The following is a 23,634-nucleotide window of genomic DNA, read 5'->3' as shown; positions in this document are numbered from 1 at the left end:
GGGATAGATTCATAGCTCAATGGGAGTCCTATATTATGTTCCATGAGAATACTGCAAACCATAATGTCTAGCTAGCCCCATTTGGTGGTGCTTGTATTATAGTATCCTTTGATATGTTCCAATGCACAGTTAAATATACTCTTTTTAAATAAAAAGAGGGACCTACAATCTGTAACATGTAATATCGAAGGTTAAATCCCTCCATGATATAAAGGATATAAAGAATGTTGCTGCAAGGGTTGGGAGTCCTTATGTATATGCGGGATGATCAACCACCTGATGCTATATTGTCCGTAATATTTTGACATGTCAAATTTATTCTCATATTTTTGTTGTACTTATTCTTAAAAAATGACGATAAAATACTTTCAACTTAAATTGAGTGTGGAGTTTTTTAATATAAAATGTGCATAAAAAATCAGATATGCATACAATATAATTTGCATTAAAAATAACCAAAGTAAGTAAAATAAATAATTAATAACTGGGTTATCTCTAGATATCAGGAAAAAATGGATAATATCAAGGTGAATAAAACTCCAAGTTCAAGGTTTCTAAGGAAACTTAGCACAGTCATAGCTAAACATCTACTCTTTATTTTTCAAGACTCATTATCTTTAAGCATAATACTCCAGGACTGGTGTAAAGCTGAAGGTGTACCACTTTTTTTAAAAAAGGGAAGCAGGGCTAGTAAATGGCAAATGAGATTTAATACTGGCAAATCTAAGGTTCTACATTTTGGAAGTAAACATATGCAGGCAACCTATTATTTAAATGGGACTAGACTTAGAAAACCAGAGGAAAAAAGAGATTGAGGCATACTTATAGTTAAATGTGTGCGCTATGCAAGGAAGCAGCTTCTAAGAATAATAAGAAACTAGCATGTATTAAAAGAGGCATAGATGCAAGAGGGAGGAAAGCATAATTATTTTGCTGTAAAAATTCCTCACTTTGAGTATGGAGTGCAGGTCCGGGGACCAATTTTAAAAACACATCAGAATTATAAAAAGTTCAGAGAAGGGCCACAAAATGAATAAGGGGTATAGATGTGGTAAACTATGAGGATTTGTTAGCCAAATTTGGTCTGTTTATTCTAGAAAAAAAGGGCTTGATAGGTAACATGATATATTTATTCAAATATATTCAAGGTCCATATACAGAGTTAGTGGAAACTGTTTATTCCAAGGCAACTGTTTGTGACAGGAGGTCACACTTTAAAGGGATAGAAAGGTCAAAATTGAAATGTGTATGGCTGCGTTTCAATGTGAATTATAAACATTTTTACTATATACTTCCATTAGCAAAAATTCTTCTAGTAAAAGCTACTACTGCTTTTCTGCCCTGGGAGGGCCTGAGCACCAGTATTCAAACACCACACTTTCTCACAGCCAGATTTCGAGTTTTGCGTTATGAGCGGCTCGGTACTAACTTGCAAGTTATTTCCACCGCTCACCTTTAATAGCGCTGCTATTACAGGTTTTCAAAAACCCGATGTTAGCAGGCAATATGGCAGCGTTGAGCTCCATACCGCACACAAGTACCAGCGCTGCTTTGAGCTGGTTTTACGTGCTCGTGCACGATTTCCCCATAGACATCAATGGGGAGAGCGGGTTAAAAAAAAGCCTAACACCTGCAATAAAGGAGCGTAAAGCTCCGTAACGCAGCCCCATTGATTCTTATGGGGAAAGAAAATGTATGTTTACACCTAACACCCTAACATAAACCCCGAGTCTAAACACCCCTAATCTGCAGCCCCCGACATCACCGACACCTACATTATACTGATTAACTCCTAATCTGCCGCCCCAACATCGCCGACATCTACATTATACTTATTAACCCCTAATCTGCCACCCCCGACATCGCCGCCACCTACCTACAGTTATTAACCCCTAATATGCTGCCCTCAATGTTGCCACCACCTACCTACACTTATTAACCCCTAATCTGCCGCCTCTAACGTCGCTGCCACCTACCTACACTTATTAACCCCTAATCTGCCGCCCCCAACGTCGCTGCCATCACTATACTAAAGTTATTAACCCCTAAACCTCTGGCCTCCCACATCACTAACACTAAATAAATATATTAACCCCTAAACCTAACCCTAAGTCTAACCCTAACACCCCTAACATTAATATAATTAAAATCTAATAAAACCTACTATTAATAACTAAATTATTCCTATTTAAAACTAAATACATACTTACCTGTAAAATAAACCCTAAGCTAGCTACAATATAACTAATAGTAACATTGTAGCTAGCTTAGGTTTTATTTTTTATTTCACAGGCAAGTTTGTATTTATTTTAACTAGGTAGCATAGTCAGGGCCGCCACCAGAAATTTTGGGGCCCCTGACTTAACCATGGATCAGGGCCCCACCCCCCCTCCTTTGACATGTGCAATTTTTGATCAAGTGACTAAAACGTATATGCACTTTATTCTTAAGTGTCTATGTAAACTTGGAAATGTTGTAAAGGTAGTAACATACAAACACACAGACACACTCATACACTGAAACACACACACACATAAGGATTGACATATAGACACTCTAGCAGACACGCAAAGAAACACACAAACACACTCTGACACAGACACCCAAACAGACACTCAGCACTTGTTTAAATTGACCTGACAGGTAATGAGGTAACTACAGTTTTGTAAAAAAAAGATGATTTAGAATACAAAATATGGAGTTCTGATTATCTTTTTGTAAGGTAGTAAGGTCAAAATGTCATAAAAAGGTACAGACAATGGACACACACACACACACACAAACTTGCACATACACCGAAGGAAACACAGACAGAGACAGCCTCAGAAAATACACAAGGACATACATACACACACACACACACACACACAGACACCCACAGAAAACACACAAAGACATACACACACACACACACACAGAGACAGCCACATAAAACACATAAAAACATACATACACACACGCTCACTGAAACATCCACAGAAAACACACAAAGACCTACACACACCCTCACAGAGACACCCACAGAAAACACACACCCTCACAGAGACATCCACAGAAAACACATACATACATACATACACACACGCACACACACACAACCTCACAGAGACATCCACAGAAAACACAGACATACACACCCACCCTCACAGAGGCATCTAGAGAAAATACTCAAAGACAAACATACACACACCCTCACAGAGACACCCATAGAAAAAGCTCAAAGACATATGCACACACCCTCACAGACATCCACAGAAAATGCACAGACATGCACACCCACCCTCACAGAGAGACCCACAGAAAGAAAATACATACACACTCATAGAGACACAAACCAAAGCACAGACACCAACAGAAACACTCACAGGAGGAAACATTTATGCACCTTGCATCTCCTAAATCAACAGTGTGTGACATGCCTGATAAAAAAAAATGCAGAAATTAAGAGATCACTTTTTAAAGAATCATATTTGTAAATGTGCAAACAAAAATAATTCTGTGAATTAAAAATTGTACATTAATGAGCTGGGTAGATGGCTAGATGAAGAAAAGTACTTTTAAAAGGTTGACATATGTTTGTTTGATTTTTCCCTATTTTCCCCAACCAAGAGCACTACTTCAAATATAGTGTACAAATGTTACCATCTGTGGATTTTGAAAATGCTGTACTCTATATGGTTTTGGTGGAACCATAAGCTGTGGTACTCATATCATTAGATCTGGTTAAATGCAGGATTTAGGCTTGTTGGTATGTATTTCAAAATTAAGTCAGCTGCAGTGTAAACTGAACAGTTTTAAGTTAACCTGTCTCATTTTAAACACTGAGCAATCTTAGTCTGAGAGTATAACATGTTATGCAGATGTAAAAATCTTAGATAAAATGCCTCCTTGCATCTGGAAAGTCCTTGCATCATGGGGCAGTAAACTGGAATGTTATATATATTATATATATATATATATATATATATATATATATATATATATATATAAATGCATATCTGCCAAAAGGGCACCTACCATTTGTGTATTGAGGAGTAAACATTTCTGCATGGTTTTAAATATAGAATTTGTACAGTAAATACAAATAATCATAAATACACTGCTGCTAAAAAATGTGTTTTTATGGACCCCTGGCCCCACCATACAACTATTACCACACTGAAGTTACAATCCGAAATTGCACAAAGAAATAAAAAACATTTGCTAAGTAAGTCCTACCTCCTCTGCAAATGAAAGTGATCTGCCGTCTGGCTCAGCACACACTGTACAAACAAAGTGCCAAGTCTGTCTCACACTGTGCATAGTGGTTTAGTGCACACTCAGAAATCTCCTCAAATGCTAATACTTTACTCCCTGTAATAACATTTCCCATGCTCAATTAGCACTCTGCTGTAGTACCCACTGGTGGCTGCCAAAATGTTTTTTTTTAGTTCTTGCCTCATGGAGCCCCCCTGGCCCATTGGGCCCCTGACAGGAGTCACCCCTGTCACCCCCTGATGGCGGCCCTGAGCATAGTTACTCAATAGTTATTAACTATTTACTAACTACCTAGCTAAAATAAATACAAATTTACCTGTAAAATAAAACCTTACCTGTCTTACACTAACACCTAACCTTACACTACAATTAAATAAATTACATTAATTAAATACAATTAACTAAATTACAAAAAAACAAACACTAAATTACACAAAATAAAAAAAAGAAATGATCAGATATTTAAACTAATTACACCTAATCTAATAGCCCTATCAAAATAAAAAAAATCCACCCCAAAATAAAAAAAACCCTAGCCTAAACTAAACTACCAATAACCGTAAAAAGGGCCTTTTGCAGGCATTGCCCCAAATAAATCAGCTCTTTTACCTGTAAAAAAAAATGCAAACAACCCCCCCAACAGTAAAACCCACCACCCACACAACCAACCCCCCAAATAAAATCCTAACTAAAAAACCTAAGCTCCCCATTGCCCTGAAAATGGCATTTGGATGGGCATTGCCCTTAAAAGGGCATTTAGCTCTATTTCCGCCCCAAACCCTAATCTAAAAATAAAACCCACCCAATAAACCCTTAAAAAAGCCTAACACTAACCCCTGAAGATCCACTTACAGTTTTTGAAGACTCGACATCCATCCTCAACGTAGCCGAGAGAAGTTCTCAAAGAAGCGGCAGAAGTCTTCATCCAACCGGGCAGAAGTCTTCATCCAACTGGGCAGAAGTCTTCATCCAGACGGCATTTTCTATCAGCCAATCAGAATAAAAGGTGAAAAAATCCTATTGGCTGATGTAATCATCCAATAGGATTGAGCTCGCATTCTATTGGCTGATTGGAACAGCCAATAGAATGCAAGCTCAATCCTTTTGGCTGATTGGATCAGCCAATAGGATTGAAGCTCAATCCTATTGGCTGATTGCATCAGCCAATTGGATTTTTTTCACCTTTAATTCCGATTGGCTGATAGAATTCTATCAGCCAATCAGAATTCAAGGGACACCATCTTAGATGATGTCATTTAAAGGAGAATTCATTGTTCAAGAAGATGTTGATTGAAGAAGATGTTCCGCGCCGGATGTCTTGAAGATAGACCCGTTCCGCGCCGGATGGATGAAGATAGAAGATGCCGTCTGGATGAAGACTTCTGCCCGGTTGGATGAAGACTTCTGCCCAGTTGGATGAAGACTTCTGCCGCTTCGTTGAGGACTTCTGCCGGTTTCGTTGAGGATGGATGTCGGGTCTTCAAAAACTGTAAGTGGAGCTTCGGGGGTTAGTGTTAGGCTTTTTTAAAGGTTTATTGGGTGGGTTTTATTTTTAGATTAGGGTTTGGGTGGAAAAAGAGCTAAATGCCCTTTTAAGGGCAATGCCCATCCAAATGCCCTTTTCAGGGCAATGGAGAGCTTAGGTTTGTTAGTTAGGATTTTATTTGGGGGGTTGGTTGTGTGGGTGGTGGGTTTTACTGTTGGGGGGTTGTTTGTATTTTTTTTTACAGGTAAAAGAGCTGATTTCTTTGGAGCAATGCCCCGCAAAAGGCCCTTTTAAGGGCTATTGGTAGTTTAGTTTAGGCTAGGTTTTTTTTTTATTTTGGGGGGCTTTCTTTATTTTGATAGGTCTATTAGATAAGGTGTAATTAGTATAAATATCTGATAATTTCTTTTTTTATTTTGTGTAATTTAGTGGGGTTTTTTGTTTGTAATTTAGTTAATTGTATTTAATCTATGTAATGTATTTAATTGTAGTGTAAGGTTAGGTGTTGATTTTACAGTTAAATTTGTATTTATTTTAGCTAGGTAGCTAGTAAATAGTTAATAACTATTTAGTAACTATTCTACCTAGTTAAAATAAATACAAACTTAGCTGTGAAATAAAAATAAAACCTAAGCTAGATACAATGTAACTATTAGTTATATTGTAGCTAGCTTAGGGTTTATTTTACAGGTAAGTATTTAGTTTTAAATAGGAATTATTTAGTTATTAATAGAAGGTTTTATTTAGATTTATTTTAATTACATTAAAGTTAGTGGGTGTTAGGGTTAGGGTTAGACTTAGGATTAGGTTTAGGGGTTAATAAATGTAGTATAGTGGCGGCGACATTGGGCGCGGCAGATTAGGGGTTAATAAGTGTAGGTAGGTTGCTGCGACATTGGGGCGGAGGTTTAGGGGTTAATAACATTATGTAGGTGTCCGCGTTGTTGGGGGCAGCAAATTAGGGGTTAATAAGTATAATGTAGGTTTCGGCAATGTCGGGGCAGCAGATTAGGGGTTAATAAGTATAATGTAGGTGTCGGCGATGTCGGGGGCGGCAGATTAGGGGTTAATAAATATAATATAGGTGTCGGCGTTGTCGGGGGTGGCAATTATGGGTGTTTAGACTCGGGGTTTATGTTAGGGTGTTAGGTGTAAACATAAATTTTCTTTCTTTATAGGAATCAATGGGGCTGCGTTACGGAGCTTTACGCTTCTTTATTGCAGGTGTTAGGCTTTTTTTCAGCCGGCTCTCCCCATTGATGTCTATGAGTAAATCGTGCACAAGCATGTAAAACCAGCTTACCGCAGCTCACCACAGCGCTGGTATTGGAGTGTGGTATGGAGCTGAATTTTGCTCTACGCTGACTTATTGCCTGCTAACGTCGGGTTTTTGTAAACCTGTAATACCAGCGCTGTAGGTAAGTGAGTGGTGACAATAACTTGAAAGTTAGTACCGAGCAGCTCTTACCGCAAAACTCGTAATCTAGCCGTAAGTAAATAAGTCAATTATTATCTAAATTTACACAATAAAGAGGTTCATATTGCAACATGTGATCATAATAAAATAGAAATAATTATGATTATCAAAGCAAAAACAGATGAAGTAAAAATACATTGATGAATTTGCCTAATTAAAGAACATGTAATGTATACTCGTGTTTCATGACTCACCTTCCCTAGGGTCTGCAGGAGAAACTCAATATAATAAGTAATCTCTGTGCTTGTGTGGTGTATAGGTACTTCAGTATTGTTCAGATACAGCTAATGCCAATAGATACAAATGTTATAGGATTTGTTAAAGGCAACATGTTTCTACTGTTTTACAAGTTAGCATATTGGGTGAGTGTAGACATTTTTGATCCGTTAACACCTTGTTTGCTGCAATTGTTTTTGATTAGACAAACTCCATCTACACACTTTGCCTTATTTGCAGGAGCCAATCAGGTCATGTTAAAGGGATACTAAACCCAATTTTTTTTCTTTCATGATTCAGATAGAGCATGAGATTTTAAGCAACTTTCTATTTTACTCCTATTATCAATTTTTCTTTGTTCTCATGCTATCTTGATTTGAAAAAGCAGTACTGTAAGCTTTGGAGCCGGACCATTTTTTGTTCAGCACCTGGGAAGCACTTGCTGATTTGTGGCTAAATGTAGCAAACCAATCAGCAAGCTCTACCAAGGTGCTGAACTAAAAATGGGCCGGCTCCTAACCTTTTATTACTGCTTTCTCAAATCAAGATAACATGAGAACAAAATAAATTGATAATAGGAGTATATTAGAAAGTTGCTTAAAATTGCATGCTCTATCTGAATCATGAAAGAAAAAATGTGGGGTTAGTATCCCTTTAAATAAGTATTCACAACTAGCCACTGACATTTTCTTAGCAAAAGATGCATTTTATTTGTATCTAATAATCTGAGGCCCATTAGTGACAGATATGTAGTAGGTTAGGCATGTGGAGCCTGCCATGTGCACTTCCAATCCTCAGAACTGGAAAAGTCTTAATTTTCCAAATTAATTTACAGGAAAGGAAAGAAAATAAACAATGAAAGTGTATTGGGGTTGTAGGTTTTTCATAAGCACAATAGAAGGAACAGTAAAGTCAAAATTAAAGGGACATGAAACCCAAAATGTATCCTTCATGATTCAGACAAATAATCAATTTTTAAATGACTTTGCAATTTGCTTCTATTATCTAATTAGCTTAGATCTCTTGGTATCCTTTATTCAAAAGTTTTCCTAGGTAGGCTCAGGAGGTGGGAGTTAGCTTCTAATTGGTGGCTGCACATAAATGCCTCTTGTCATGGTCTTACCAATGTGTTCAGCTAGTTCCCAGTAGTGCATTGCTGCTCTTTCAACAAAGGATAACAAGAGAATGAAGCAAAATTAACAATAGAAGTACATTAAAAGGCTGTTTAAAATTGCATGCTCTGTCTGAATCATGACAGAAAAAATGTGGGTTTCATGTCCTCTTAAACTTTTATGGTCGTGATAGAGCAACTTTCCAATTTCTGTTATCAAATTTTCTTGTTAACCTTTGTTAAAGAGAAAACTTAGGTAGGTTGATAAGAGCTTAGAAGTGTGCACGACTCCTTACAATTCTATGGCAGCAGTGTTTGCAAATATGTATAACATTGCTAAAAACATTGTGGAAAACACTGCTGTCATGGAATGCTAAAGACACATGAATTCTAGATTTACTTTTCAACCAAGGATATCAAGAAAACAACGCAAATGTGTTAATAGAAGTAAAAGGGAATGTGTTTCTAAACTGCATGCTCTGTCTGAATTATAACAGTTTAATTCTGGCTTTACTGTCCCTTTAATGATGCCATATAAAAGCTCAACATGTTTACTATCCCTCTAAATTAAAGTACTCTTAATAAGCATACATATATAGCTAGACATGATTCACCATCACCTAGATTACAAGTTTTGCGCTATAGAGGGTGCGAAACGAATGCAACAAAAGTTGCGTTATTTCATCCTCTATAGCGCTGCCATTAAGAGTTTTTGAAAAGCCGCCTTGTGCGTGCGATATAGTGGCAATGAGCTCCATACAGCACAAAATACAAGCGCTGCTTTGACCTGCGACCGCAGAATGAAAAGCTCCGTAACGCAGCCCCATTGATGTCTATGGGGAAAAAAAAGTTACTTTTAAACCTAACATCCTAACATAAACCCCACGTCTAAACACCCCTAATCTGCCGCCCCCAACATCCCCGACACCTACATAATGTTATTAACGCTGAATCTGCCACTCCCGATATTGTCGCCACCGAAATAAAATTATTAACCCCTAATCTGCCACTCCTGATATCGCCTTCACTACAATAAAGTTATTAACCTTTATTCCCTCGCACTCTAAAATAGCCCACACTATAATAAAGATATTAACCCCTATTTCGCCGCTCCCTGACATCGCCGCCACTAAAGAAAGTTATTAACCTCTAAACCTCTGGCCTCCCACATCACTGCCACTAAATAAACCTATTAACCCCTAAACTGCCAGCCCCCACATCGCAACAACCTAAATTAAACTATATTAACCTCTAAACCTAACCCTAAACCTAACCCTAACCCTAAACCTAACGCCCCCTAACTTTAATATAATTAAAATAGACCTAAATTAAAGTTACAATTATTAACTAAATAATACCTATTTAAAACTAAAAATAAACGTACCAGTGAAATAAAAATAAAACCTAAGCTAGTTACAATATAACTAATAGTTATATTGTAGCTAGCTTAGGTTTTATTTCACAGGTAAGTTTGTATTTATTTTAACTAGATATACTAGTTAGTAAATAGTTATTAACTATTTCCTAACTACCTAGTTAAAATAAATACAAATTTACCTGTAAAATAAAAGTAAAACATAAGCTGCCTTACACTAAAACCTAACATTAAAAAAAATAAAAAATACCATTACATAAAATAACAAACAAAATTATCCAAAGCAATAAAAAAAAACACCCCAAAATAAAAAAACCCTAATCTATGATAAACTACCAAGGGCCCTTAATAGAAATCAACTCTTTTACTAAAAAAGAAAAACAAACACCCCCCTAACAGCATACAAACCCCCACCCCCCAAACCCACAAAATAAAAATTAAGTTAAACCTTATCTACCCATTGCCCTGTAAAGGGCATTTGTATGGACATTGCCCTTAAAAGTTCATTCAGCTCTTTTGCTGACCATTAAAAATAAAAAAATGGCTATTCTAAAAAAAAACCTGAAACCGAATTATACAAAATAATAAAAATTATTCCTATTCTAATACCCTGTTTTTAAAAAAAACACCCCAAAATAAAAGAACGTTTATCTTTAATAAACTACAAATATCCCTTAAAAGGGCCTTTTGTATGGCATTGCCCTAAAGAAATCAGCTGATATGAATGAGAGCTGCTTAAATCCTATTGGCTGATTTAAACAGCCAATAGGATTTTAGCAGCTCTAATTCCTATTGGCTGATTTAAATTTTTCAGCCAATAAGAATGCAATGGTACCCCCAGTATAAAAGGGGTACCTTGCATTTGAATCCTCAATGTTCAGTGGACGATCGCATGAAGAGGACCTCCACATTGGATCGATGTACCTCTGCCTGGACCTCCGCCTCCGCGCATCAACTGCTCCGCCTCCGCAGGGATGAATAAGATGCCGGTCCCTCGATGGATGAAGATGGAGCTGTCTGGGTGAAAATGGAGCCGCTGGGATGAAGATCGTTCAAGCTGGACTTCAGCAACTGTAAATACCTAAAGAGGGCTTAGTTTTAGGTTTTTTAAGGTTTTTTTGGGGTGTTTTTTTTTAGATTAGGGCAATGCCAATACAAATGCCCTTTTCAGGGCAATGGGTAGATTAGTTTTTTTTAGTTAGGTTTTTTTATTTTGTGGGTTTGGGGGTTTGTAATGTTAGGGGGGGTTGTTTTTATTTTGTAGCAAAAGAGCTGATTTCTTTTGGGCAATGCCCTACAAAAGGCCCTTTTAAGGGCTATTGGTAGTTTATTGTAGGCTAGGGGGTGTTTTTATTTTGGCTGGTCTTTTTTTATTTTTTTAGGGCTATTGGATTAGGTGTAATTGTTTTTATTTTGGATAATTTTGTTTGTTATTTTTCGTAATTTAGTTTTTGTTATTTTTTTAATTGTAGATTTAATTTTTTTAGTAGTGTTAGTTTTTTTAATGAGTAATTTAATTTATTTAACCCCTTAAGGACACGGCCATTTTTCAATTTCTTTCCCTGAAGGACCAGGGCTATTTTTAAATTTCTGCGGTGTTTGTGTTTAGCTGTAATTTTCCTCTTACTCATTTACTGTACCCATACATATTATATACCGTTTTTCTCGCCATTAAATGGACTTTCTAAAGATACCATTATTTTCATCATATCTTATCATTTACTTTAAAAAAAATTATAAAATATTAGGAAAAAATGGAAAAAAACACACTTTTTCTAACTTTGACCCCCACAATCTGTTACACATCTACAACCACCAAAAAACACCCATGCTAAATAGTTTCTAAATTTTGTCCTGAGTTTAGAAATACCCAATGTTTACATGTTCTTTGTTTTTTTTTGCACGTTATAGGGCCATAAATACAAGTAGCACTTTGCTATTTCCAAACCATTTTTTTTCAAAATTAGCGCTAGTTACATTGGGACACTGATATCTGTCAGGAATCCCTGATTAACCCTTGACATGTATATATTTTTTTTTAGAAGACATCCCAAAGTATTGATCTAGGTCCATTTTGGTATATTTCATGCCACCATTTCACCACCAAATGCAATCAAATAAAAAAAATTGTTCACTTTTTCCCAAATATTTTCACAAACTTTAGGTTTCTCACTGAAATTATTTACAAACAACTTGTGCAATTATGGCATAAATGGTTGTAAATGCTTCTCTGGGATCCCCTTTGTTCAAAAATAGCAGAAATATAGGACTTTGGCGTTGCTTTTTGGTAATTAGAAGGCCGCTAAATGCCACTGCGCATCACACGTGTATTATGCCCAGCAGTGAAGGGGTTAATTAGGGAGCATGTAGGGAGCATCTAGGGTTAATTTTAGCTTTAGTGTAGTGTAGTAGACAACCCCAAGTATTGATCTAGGCCCATCTTGGTATATTTCATGCTACCATTTCACCGCTAAATGTGATCAAATTAAAAAAAACGTAAAATTTTTCACAATTTTAGGTTTCTCACTGAAATTATTTACAAACAACTTTTGCAAGTATGGCATAAATGATTGTAAATGCTTCTCTGGGATCCCCTTTGTTCAAAAATAGCAGACATATATGGCTTTGGCGTTGCTTTTTGGTAATTATAAGGCCGCTAAATGCCGCTGCGCACCACACGTGTATTATGCCCAGCAGTGCAGGGGTTAATTAGGTCATTTGTAGGGAGCTTGCAGGGTTAATTTTAGCTTTAGCGTAGAGATCAGCCTCCCACCTGACACATCACACCCCAGGATCCCTCCCAAATAGCTCTCTTCCCTCCCCCATCCCACAATTGTCTCCGCCATCTTAAGTACTGGCAGAAAGTCTGCCAGTACTAAAATAAAAGGTATATTTAAAATTTAAAAAAAAATTGTAAAGCATATTTACATATGCAGCTGTGTAGGATCCCCCCTTAGCCCCCAACCTCCCTGATCCCCCCCCCAACAGCTCTCTAACCCTCCACCTCTACCTTACTGGGAGCCATCTTGGGTACTGGCAGCTGTCTGCCAGTACCCTGTTTGCAAATACAAATGTTTTTTTTTTGTTTTTTTTTTTAAAAAAATCCATTTTTTCTGTAGTGTAGCTTCCCCCCCCACAGACAAATCCCCCACCCACTCCCAGATCCCTTAGATTTATTTTTGTTGGGGATTGTATCCCCCCTTACTGCCAGTTTTATATAATTAATTTGCTGTAGTGTAGCGGTTCCCACCCGCTCCCTCCCCGTGCACGCGCCCACCCACCGGCCCCCGTGCACGTGCGCGCTCCCGTGCGCGCGCCCAACAACCCCGCCCCCCGATCCCGCCCCCCTCTCTCTTCAATTTGTCACCGATGGCCGCCCACCCGCCTCCCACGGTCAGCTCCCACCCACCAACGATTGCGGCCATCGATGCCGGTGCAGAGAGGGCCACAGAGTGGCTCTCTCTGCATCGGATGGGGGAAAAAGGTTATTGCAGGATGCCTCGATATCGAGGCATCACTGCAATAACCGTAAAGCGGCTGGAAGCGATCAGGATCGCTTCCAGCCGCTTTAATCCCCAAAGTCGTACAGGGTACGTCGCTGGTCTTTAAAGACCAGGTTGTGTGCGACGTACCCTGTACGACTCGTGTCGTTAAGGGGTTAATTTGCACTTATTTTAATTTTAGTCTAATAGTTATGTTAGGTTAATTTATAGTTTAAACTTATTTTTTTTTTTAAATTTCCCAGGTAAGTTTTTATTTATTTTAAGATAGGGATCTTGTAATTTTAATGTAAAGTTAGGGGGTTGTTAGGTTTAGGGGTTAATAGTTTAATTAAGTTTTTGGCGATGTGGGGGTCTGGTGGTTTAGGGGTTAATAGGTTTTATTTAATGGCAGTGATGTGGGAGGCCAGGGGTTTAGGGGTTAATAACTTTATTTAGTGGCTCAAATGTCGGGGAGCGGTGGAATAGGGGTTAATATCGTTATTACAGTGTGGGCAATGATGTGGTGCGGGGAATAGGGGTTAATAACTTTAGTATAGTGGCAACGATGTCGGGGAGTGGCAGAATAGGGGTTAATAAATTTTATTAGTGGCAGCGATGTCCGGAGCGGCAGATTAGGGGTTAATAAGTTTAATATAGTGTTTGCAATGCGGGAGGGCCTCATTTTAGGGGTTAATAGGTAGTTTATGGGTGTTAGTGTACTTTGTAACACTTTAGTTATGAGTTTTGTGTAACAGTTTTATTGCGGAAAACATAAACTACTGGTCTCAGATTGCGAAACGGTTTGTTTCGGTATAGGGTGTAACGCAAGCTTTTTAGCCTCGCTGCAAAACTCGTAATGGCAGCGTTATGGAAATCTCATTAAAAAACATCATTTTTTTCGAGTGCGGGACTGACGTTGCGTTACAGGCTAAAAGGCTTGCGGTACAGCTATACCGACAAGACTCACAATGGCTGCGTTGCTGTTTTTGAAATGGCCATTTTTTCAGCATTTAAACACAAGCGCAAAACTCGTTATCTAGGTGATAGTAGCTACACTTTTTAATGGATTATGGGAAATAACGATCAAAGAAAGTTATCAAGCAATTATCAGCCCTGTTTGACTGATCCCAATCCAAAGTCTCAATACTTAAAGTCATATTAAAGGTAACTTGTACAATAAGATCATATGAATCCGGTATACAGCAAAGATACACAAGGTGTTTTTTTTTATTACAGTTATGTGCAAATATATTTCATTTAAAGGGACAGTCTACTCCAGATTTGTTATTGTTTAAAAAGATAGATAATCGCTTTATTACCTATTCCCTATTATTGCAGGTGTTTACACTCGTCGGGCTTACCACTGGAATCACGAGTTGAAAATAAATGCGATCTACGCTAGAATGATTACCGTGTCCTCAGAGCTCTGGTTTACTGTTTTGCGAAACAAAAAGTTGCACAAAAAACACATAGCAAATACATTACAAAGTACAGTTACAATCATAATAACACCATTTAATAAAAATTATTCTAAAAAATATTGCACACAAAAGTTATAAGGGCTCATACATATGAGGTCTCAGGTGTTAGAAAAACGGCTTTAACATTGAGATACATTCATATACATGAAACAAAAGTGAAAAGGCACGTCATCAAATTCATTAAAAAGTAACAATCTTCTTTAATACAGCATGTAGCATCATAGTACAAACACGATCTTACGCGTTTTGGCCCGGTCAGCCGTAATCATAGATCTCATACATATACATGTCTAAATAAATAAATAAATATATATATACATATATATATATATATATATATATATATATATGTGTGTGTAATATGTGTGTATATATACTGTATATATATATGAAAAAATACACATATATATATATATATATATATGTTTATATAAAGGTGCATAGGTATTTATATGTGTATATATGTATTTACAGACATATATAAACATATAAACCCATAAATGCATATGTAGTTGTGTGGCTGTATTAGGGACTCAGGCACTAGGAAGAGACCTTGACGTGGTGCCTGAGCTTGACCCATTTGGCCAAATGCGGTAACTAACTCTTCCAGTTTTGCTTTTATTCTTAGCTGTGAGCTTTTGAGCGAGTGCTGGACTTTTTTTTTATGTGTGTAACAGTGTTTGTTTCTGTAATTCACCCTTTGGTTCCTGCACCCAGGCAGGCCTGGGGTTAACCGCCTGTGACCCTGCAAGTGGATGTAGCTTTATGAGAGTGTGATAGCAACCAAAGCTGAGCCTGGTTGTGGGTCATGGGATGTGTACCCGGTCCGGTCTGGATGTGCTGTTCCACTTCTTAACTTTGCTTACGCCCGGAGAGATTACATAAGTCCATGACTTGTTCCCAGTTTGTTTATTAGCCTGCATTTGTGTGTGTGGCTGCAGTTGTGTGGCTGTATTAGGCACTCAGGCACTAGGAAGAGACTTTGACGTGGTGCCTGAGCTTGACCCATTTGGCCAAATGCGGTAACTAACTCTTCCAGTTTTGCTTTTATTCTTAGCTGTGAGCTTGTGAGCAAGTGCTGGACTTTTTTATGTGTGTAACAGTACACATATATAGACATATATATGTAATCATAGATCTCATACATATACATGTCTAAATATATATATATATATATATATATATATATAGTAATCAGTCAAAAAGAGAGCACTCGCCGTAGTTGAAATCTGTGTTTATTTTGACGTGTAAATGTTTTCGGGGAGTGACTCCGTCATCAGACAAGTGACAAGCAAAACATGCTTGTCACTTGTCTGATGACGGGGTCACTCCCCGAAAATGTTTACACATCAAAATAAACACAGATTTCAACTACGACGAGTGCTCTCTTTTTGACTGATTACTAGATACGTTTTGGGATGCCCCCGGATTACAAATACAGAGTGAGTACTGGACTTTTTCATTTATATATATATATATATATATATATATATATATATATATATATATATATATATATAATATATATATATATATATATATATATATATATATATATATATATAGAAACTTCTCAAATAAAGAAGTAGTATATATATATATATATATATGTCTATATAAAGGTGCATAGGTATTTATATGTGTATATATGTATTTACAGACATATATAAACATATAAACCCATAAATACATATGTACACATATATACAGTAGACATATATAAGCATATAAGTGCATTGGAGCCTTTTGCACTTAAGTAGATGAAAACATGAAAACATATATTTATGCAATTTTCATTTTTAATAAAGGTTTTAACTATGTAAAAAATCAGCTATTTGTAGAAATATTTATTTATGAATAAATAGAACATATTCTGCTATGTGAAGAACATTGGAATGTGAAATATTCATGTTTTTATGTCAGGTTAGTGCATATGAGAATATGCAATCGTGTTTGTGCGTGAGTAGGGTGTTAGTTTTTTTCTGCATTGACTTCTTTGGGGGAATATGTGAACGCGCATGCAACATTCTAAGTTCGGCTTTTTGCGCTCGTTGGGTTAAAACAGATTACTTTCAACTCATAATACAAGCGCAACCCGACGAGCATAAAGCTTACTTCTAGCACAGTTAACGCCTTAGAGGGAGCGTTAATTAGCACTCCACTTGTAATCTGGCCCATTTGTAAACAATGTAGATTTCAATGCCTCATTTAATTATTAAAAAACCAAAACATCATTGTTTACTATCACTTTTACAGAGTCATTTTACTTAGCAAATTCCACAGCTAAAATGACTTGATAATCGCAGAACAACAGCTTTCAAATTATAAAAACAAAAAACAAGAGGGGCGCCTCATCTGTATATCAGTATGCTGAACCACAAATGATTATATATATAGCCAAGTGGGTACTCAAATTTAGCCCAAGTATACTTATGTACTGGTAGATGCAGGCTAGTAACTTGAGGTGTACCAGCTAACCCTCTTCAGTTGAAAATAGGTCAGTGCAGGGGAATCCTGCTATGCTCAAAGGTTAGTAGGAAAGTCAGTAGGAGTGACTATAGCTGCTATAGATGAAGGTAAACCAAAGCTTGTATCCAACAAGTTAGTTTATTAAAAACAAAATATTAAAAACATTGACAAACAATGGTTTGAAATGCAACGCGTTTCTCAGCCCTAGCATGGGCTGTTTCATCAGGCATAATGAACCTTCTAACTGACAATCCATTTAAACTAAATTGTGACCAATAGAGAACAAGGACACACCCCTAAGGGTGTGTATGAATGTGAACCATACTAATAGATTGATTAGCAACAACATAATGCTGACATGATTATTTACATAGTCATCATGAAAATATAATATACATAAAAACTTTTACAAAGAATAGTCCATCTGAACAAGACACTATTAAATGGTACTAGTTACATAATAATGTGTTTAAATATAACCATACAGCAATTTAAAATAATGTGCATCCAATTTGTGGTTTATAATTAATTATGATTTTTTAAATAGTCATCATGGAAATACAATATACATTAAAACTTTAATGAGAATGGTCCATCTGAAAAAACACTAATAGATGGTTCTAGTGACATAATAACAGAGTATGTATCTAAGTATAACCATACATCAATTACAAATAATATGCAACCAATTTGTAGTTTATCATTAGTTATTATCCCTAGTACAAACCCTCATATGTTACAAAAATCCTCATTTTTACAAAATATCATATTTTAAGAATTATATGATTGTTAGATTCAACTTACTATTTTTGAGAACGGTCAGATTAGGTGACTAGTGCAAATGGTTAACTTGACACTTTATCGTGTTATTTATGTCAAAAAAGGTCAGATTAGGTGACTGTGCAGATGATTAGCTTAATACTTAACCATCTAATTTAATTCAAAAATGAAATGCAGGTAGACGACTCTTGCATAAAAAAGATATGTGTTTAAGTTTAGTGATTGTAAGACCATTCGATTATATTGACTACAAACTGCAAGCAGGTTATTTAATCCTTTATGCAACGCTGAACTATCCGTCAAAAATCCTGAGCGTTCAGCGATATTGGGCCAATCCTATCCTGTTATTTGGGATATGCCCACTAATGGGCCAATGCTAAAGCGGGGAACATATCAGTAACAATGTCATAGTAGGAAATTGCAGACAAGCACGAATAGGAGGTGATCTTTTATCGTGAGGTATAACAAGGGGCGTGTACCAATGACGTAATTTTTTTCCTTTTTTTTTTTCCTTTTCTGAATCAGTGTAGTGCCGATAGTATCTACCCACATGGTAGGGGCGTGATAGATTAGTGGATATTTAGTAAGTATTAGGGGGCGTGTGGAACTGTCAAAATAGAGATTTTCTAACGTCTAATCACTGGGCTGATTAATATGTGGAGTGAGGAATATAATGTGTTGGGGGTATAGTGTATTTCCATACTATGGGCCCTATTTATCAAATGTCTTGCGGACCTGATCCGCACTGGATCAGGTCTGCAAGACATTGCTGAATGCGGAGAGCAATACACTCTCCGTATTCAGCATTGCACAAGGCAGCTCACAAGAGCTACTGGTGCAACCCCGCCCCCTGCAGACTCGCGGCCAATTGGCCGCCAGCAGGGGGTGTCAATCAACCCGATCGTACTCGATTGGGTTGAATTCCGGCGATTCCTGTCCGCCTGCTCAGAGCCAGGGTTATGGAGCAGCGGTCTTTGTGACCGCTGCTTCATAACTTGTGTTTCTGGCGAGTCTGAAGACTCGCCAGAAACACGGGCCGTTCGCAGCTTGATAAATAGGCCCCAATATGTTAAGTGTAAGGAGCATAATGTGTGATGACAGTGATAATATTTAAGTGGATAAAATAATAGGGAGGGGATATGAAATATAGAATACAAAGACTCTACTAGAAATAGTCTTTCATCTAGTACTATAATTATTATAGCAGGGATGTACTGTAAACGATAGTGCACTGAACCAGACTAATGTGGGACTACTGATTTATATGGGGCTCATCAGAGTAGTGAACAAAGTGATAAGTGCATTTAATATGTGTATGATGGATAAAATATATATATGAGTATATATATGAGCGTCTCATTCGTATTAATAAATTCCAATTAAAGGAGAACCAATTAAAATATGAGGATTTGTAGGGATGATGGGTATGTGTTGGAGCTAAACCTAAACAAATGAGTAAAAATATATACATTTGTTGAAAATCATAACAATATATTGACCAAGGGTACTGTGAACCCTCAAATCATGTGCTAGAAAGTGACAAAAACCAAAGTGAGGCTTGAAAGAGTAATCATGACTCAAAAAGCTGCTATATCAATAACTTTGTTTAGTCCAGAGGGAAACAGTGACTGGAATCGATAGTTCTAGTATGTTTCCCTCTGGCGAAAGCGACTATATCTATTGCCCCTGTATGAGCATGATATGCTTTCTAAGCTGGTCATAACAAAAGTATTATGTTTCTTGTGTTGAAGGACACTGTGTCTAGATACACTGTGTCTTAGGGAGCCGTTTTTTAGATTCCTATTGTGTTCACTCCACCTAGTTCTTATCTTCCTACAGGTGCGTCCTAAATATTGTAATCCACATTCGCATGTGAGGACATATATAACATAATATGTGCCACAGTTAATATGGGTTTTAATTTCAAATATTTCGTCCGTAGTATGACTGGTCACAGAAATACTACCATGAGTCACCGATTTGCACATTAGGCACCTCTTTTTGTTGCATTTAAAACCCCCTGGTTTTTTAATATTTCTTGTTGCTCTTAGAGGCAATGTATGGTGTGTATTTCTTTTGGACACCACTATTTTGCTAGGGGCTAGTTTCTGTTTTCAAATTATTACGCAGTTCCCAAAAAAGTTTGTGAATGTAACATTGGTTTTATGCATGGGCAATACACACTGGGCTAGATTACAAGTGGTGCGCTATTTAGCTCTTCAGCTCAAGCGAAAACTTTGCTGGAAGTAATCTTTTTGCGCTGACGGGTTAGAGTGTTGAATGTAAAACTTGTGCACATGAAACCTGATGTGCGGTAACTTCAGGACTTCGGATATCGGACCACACTAATGCTTTCACCCCATAGGCTTTAATGGAGAGTGTAGAAGAAACAATGTAACCTTTATCACTCACATGCTTAGCCGACAGGAGTTATTAATATTTCACATTCCAATGTTCTTCACATACAGGATTTTTTTTTTATGTTAAATAAATATTTCTAAAAATACCTATACATTTATATATTTATATAATTTAGATTAACATTATCAGATATATACACAAATATATATTTAATAAAAAAAATGTACTATATTTCTATGTGAAGAACATAGGAATGGACAATATGCGTAATGCGCTTCTGATTTCACAATGAAGGTCTAAATCTAAATAATTCATAGAATATACAGTATATATATATATATATATATATATATATATATAATATTTACAATATCTATAATAAGTTTTAATAACTTTTAATAATTATTATTAACATTAATAATTTATATTAAGTATTTCAATAATGCGCATTAAAGGGACATAAAACCCAAATTTCAGATAGAACATGTGATTTTAAACAATTTTCCAGTTTACTTCTATTATCTGATTTGCTTTGTTCTGTTGGTATTCTTGATTGAGGAAGCAACAATGTTCTATAGCTAGCTAAATGCATTTAGCTAGTTCCCAGTAGAACATTGCTGCTTCCTCAATCAAGAATACCAACAGAACAAAGCAAATCAGATAATAGAAGTAAAAGGGAAAGTTGAATAAAATTGTATTCTCTATCTGAATCATGAAAGACAAAATTTGGGTTTCATGTCCCTTTTAACGAAGCTTTCATGTGTGCTAACCCGACACCACGTTAGACCTACATTGTGAAACCCGAAGCATGTTTTGCATATTTTAAATTCCTATTTTCTTCACATTGAATTGTTTTTAATGTTTATTATTAAATTTATATTATTATATATATCTGATAATGTTAATGTAATATATATATACTGTACTAAAGCCCGTGTACACGGGCCATTTTTTGCAGTACAGTGGTCCCACCCCTTGCTCTCTCTCCCCTCTCTTTTGCTCTCTCTTCCCTCCTCTCTTTTGCTTTCTCTCCCCCCTCTCCTTTGCTCTCTCTCTCTCCACTCTTTTGCTCTCTCTCTCCCCTCTTTGGCTCTCTCCCTCCTTTCTTTTGCTCTCTCTCCCCCCTCTTTTGTTCTCTCCCCCATCTTTGGCTCTCTCCCCCCCCTCTTTGGCTCTCTCCCCCCCTCTTTGGCTCTCTCTCCCCCCTCTTTGGCTCTCTCCCCTCTTTTGCTCTCTCTCCTCTTTGGCTCTCTCTCTCCCCCCTCTTTGTCTCTCCCCCCCTTTGGCTCCCCCCCTTTGGCTCTCTCCCCCCCTTTGGCTCTCTCCCCCCTTTGGCTCTCTCCCCCCCTTTGGCTCTCTCCCCCCCCTTTGGCTCTCTCCCCCCCTCTTTGGCTCTCTCCCCCCCCTCTTTGGCTCGCTCCCCCCTCTTTGGCTCTCTTTCCCCCCTCTTTGGCTCTCTTTCCCCCCTCTTTGGCTCTCTCCCCTCTTTTGCTCTCTCTCCTCTTTGGCTCTCTCTCCTCTTTGGCTCTCTTTCCTCTTTGGCTCTCTCTCTCCAACCTCTTTGGCTCTCCCCTCCTTTGGCTCTTCCCCCCCCCCTTTGGCTCTCTCCCCCCCCTTTGGCTCTCCCCCCCCCCTCTTTGGCTCTCCCCCCCCCCTTTTTTGCTCTCTCTCTCCCCTCTTTTGTTCTCTCCCCCCTCTTTGGCTCTCCCCCCCCTCTTTGGCTCTCTCCCCATCTTGGCTCTCTCCCCTCCCTCTTTGGCTCTCCCCCCCCTCTTTGGCTCTCTATCCCCCCTCTTTGGCTCTCTCCCCTCTTTTGCTCTCTCTCCTCTTTGGCTCTCTTTCCTCTTTGGCTCTCTCTCTTCCCCCTCTTTGGCTCTCTCTCCCCACTTTTTGGCTCTCTCTCCCCACTTTTTGGCTCTCTCTCCCCCCTCTTTCGCTCTCTATCCTCTTTGGCTCTCTCTCCTCTTTGGCTCTCTCCCCCCCCTCTTTGGCTCTCTCCCCCCTCTTTGGCTCTCTCCTCCCCCTCTTTGGCTCTCTCTCCCCCCTCTTTGGCTCTCCCCCCTCTTTGGCTCTCTCTCCTCTTTGGCTCTCTCTCCTCTTTGGCTCTCTCCCCCCCTCTTTGGCCCTTCTCCCCCCCCTCTTTGGCCCTTCTCACCCCTTCTCCTGCTCCTTCTCTGGCTCTGTCTTCATTGAAAGCCTTTGCCTCTATGGCCACGCCCTATCGCTGCGACACCCGCCCGGCCATGCCCCTTGTCACACCTGGCCACGCCCCTCGTGATGCCATCACAACGCTCCCGTCGGCCATGCTCCCTGACACTCCACTTCAGCCTTGCTCTGTGCTGAGTGCTGAGTGTCAGGATCCAAACAGTCAGGTATGTTTGTCACGTGCAGTCTCTACTGCGCATGACTGCATCTGACAAACATACTTGGCCATTTATTATATAGGATGTATACCTATATGTTTATAGGAATAGAGATATAGGCACAGGTATATACGGATATGTATAGAAATATAAATTTAACACAAATTAACATTTTCTTGTATGTGAAGAACATTGGAATGTGAAATATTAATAACTCCTGTCGGCTTAGAGCGTGAGCGATAAAGGTTACGTTGTCCTGTATGTAAAGAACATTGGAATGTGTAATATTTACAGTAAATGCACAGTTAAACACATTAAATATTATTATGGAATTATTATTTAGACACACACACATATATATATATATATATATATATATATACTGTATATATATATATATATATATATACTGTATATATATATATATATATATATATATATATATATATATATATATATATATATATATATATAATATAGCCCTTTGCAGTCAAATACATGGCCATAAACCCTATATCTTTCAACCCTTATAAATATTTGTAATGAATATTTATATGACTATTTTTATCAGATAATGTTTTATGAGTGTGCCTGTGTTTATTTATATATATTTTTTGTTTGGTGCAACTTTTATTTTATCCCTAACCCTTTATGCAAGGTCTTTAGTCGCGCTAATCTGACATGCATTGAATTTTATTGCGCTCAAGTGAACGCGTTTACTTTAAACTTGTAATAAATGCGCAAATTTAAGTGACTGTGATATTCTTGTGATCTAA

Source organism: Bombina bombina, chromosome 4 (assembly GCF_027579735.1).
Source record: "Bombina bombina isolate aBomBom1 chromosome 4, aBomBom1.pri, whole genome shotgun sequence".
Taxonomy (NCBI): domain Eukaryota; kingdom Metazoa; phylum Chordata; class Amphibia; order Anura; family Bombinatoridae; genus Bombina; species Bombina bombina.
This window is presented reverse-complemented; position numbering follows the sequence as displayed.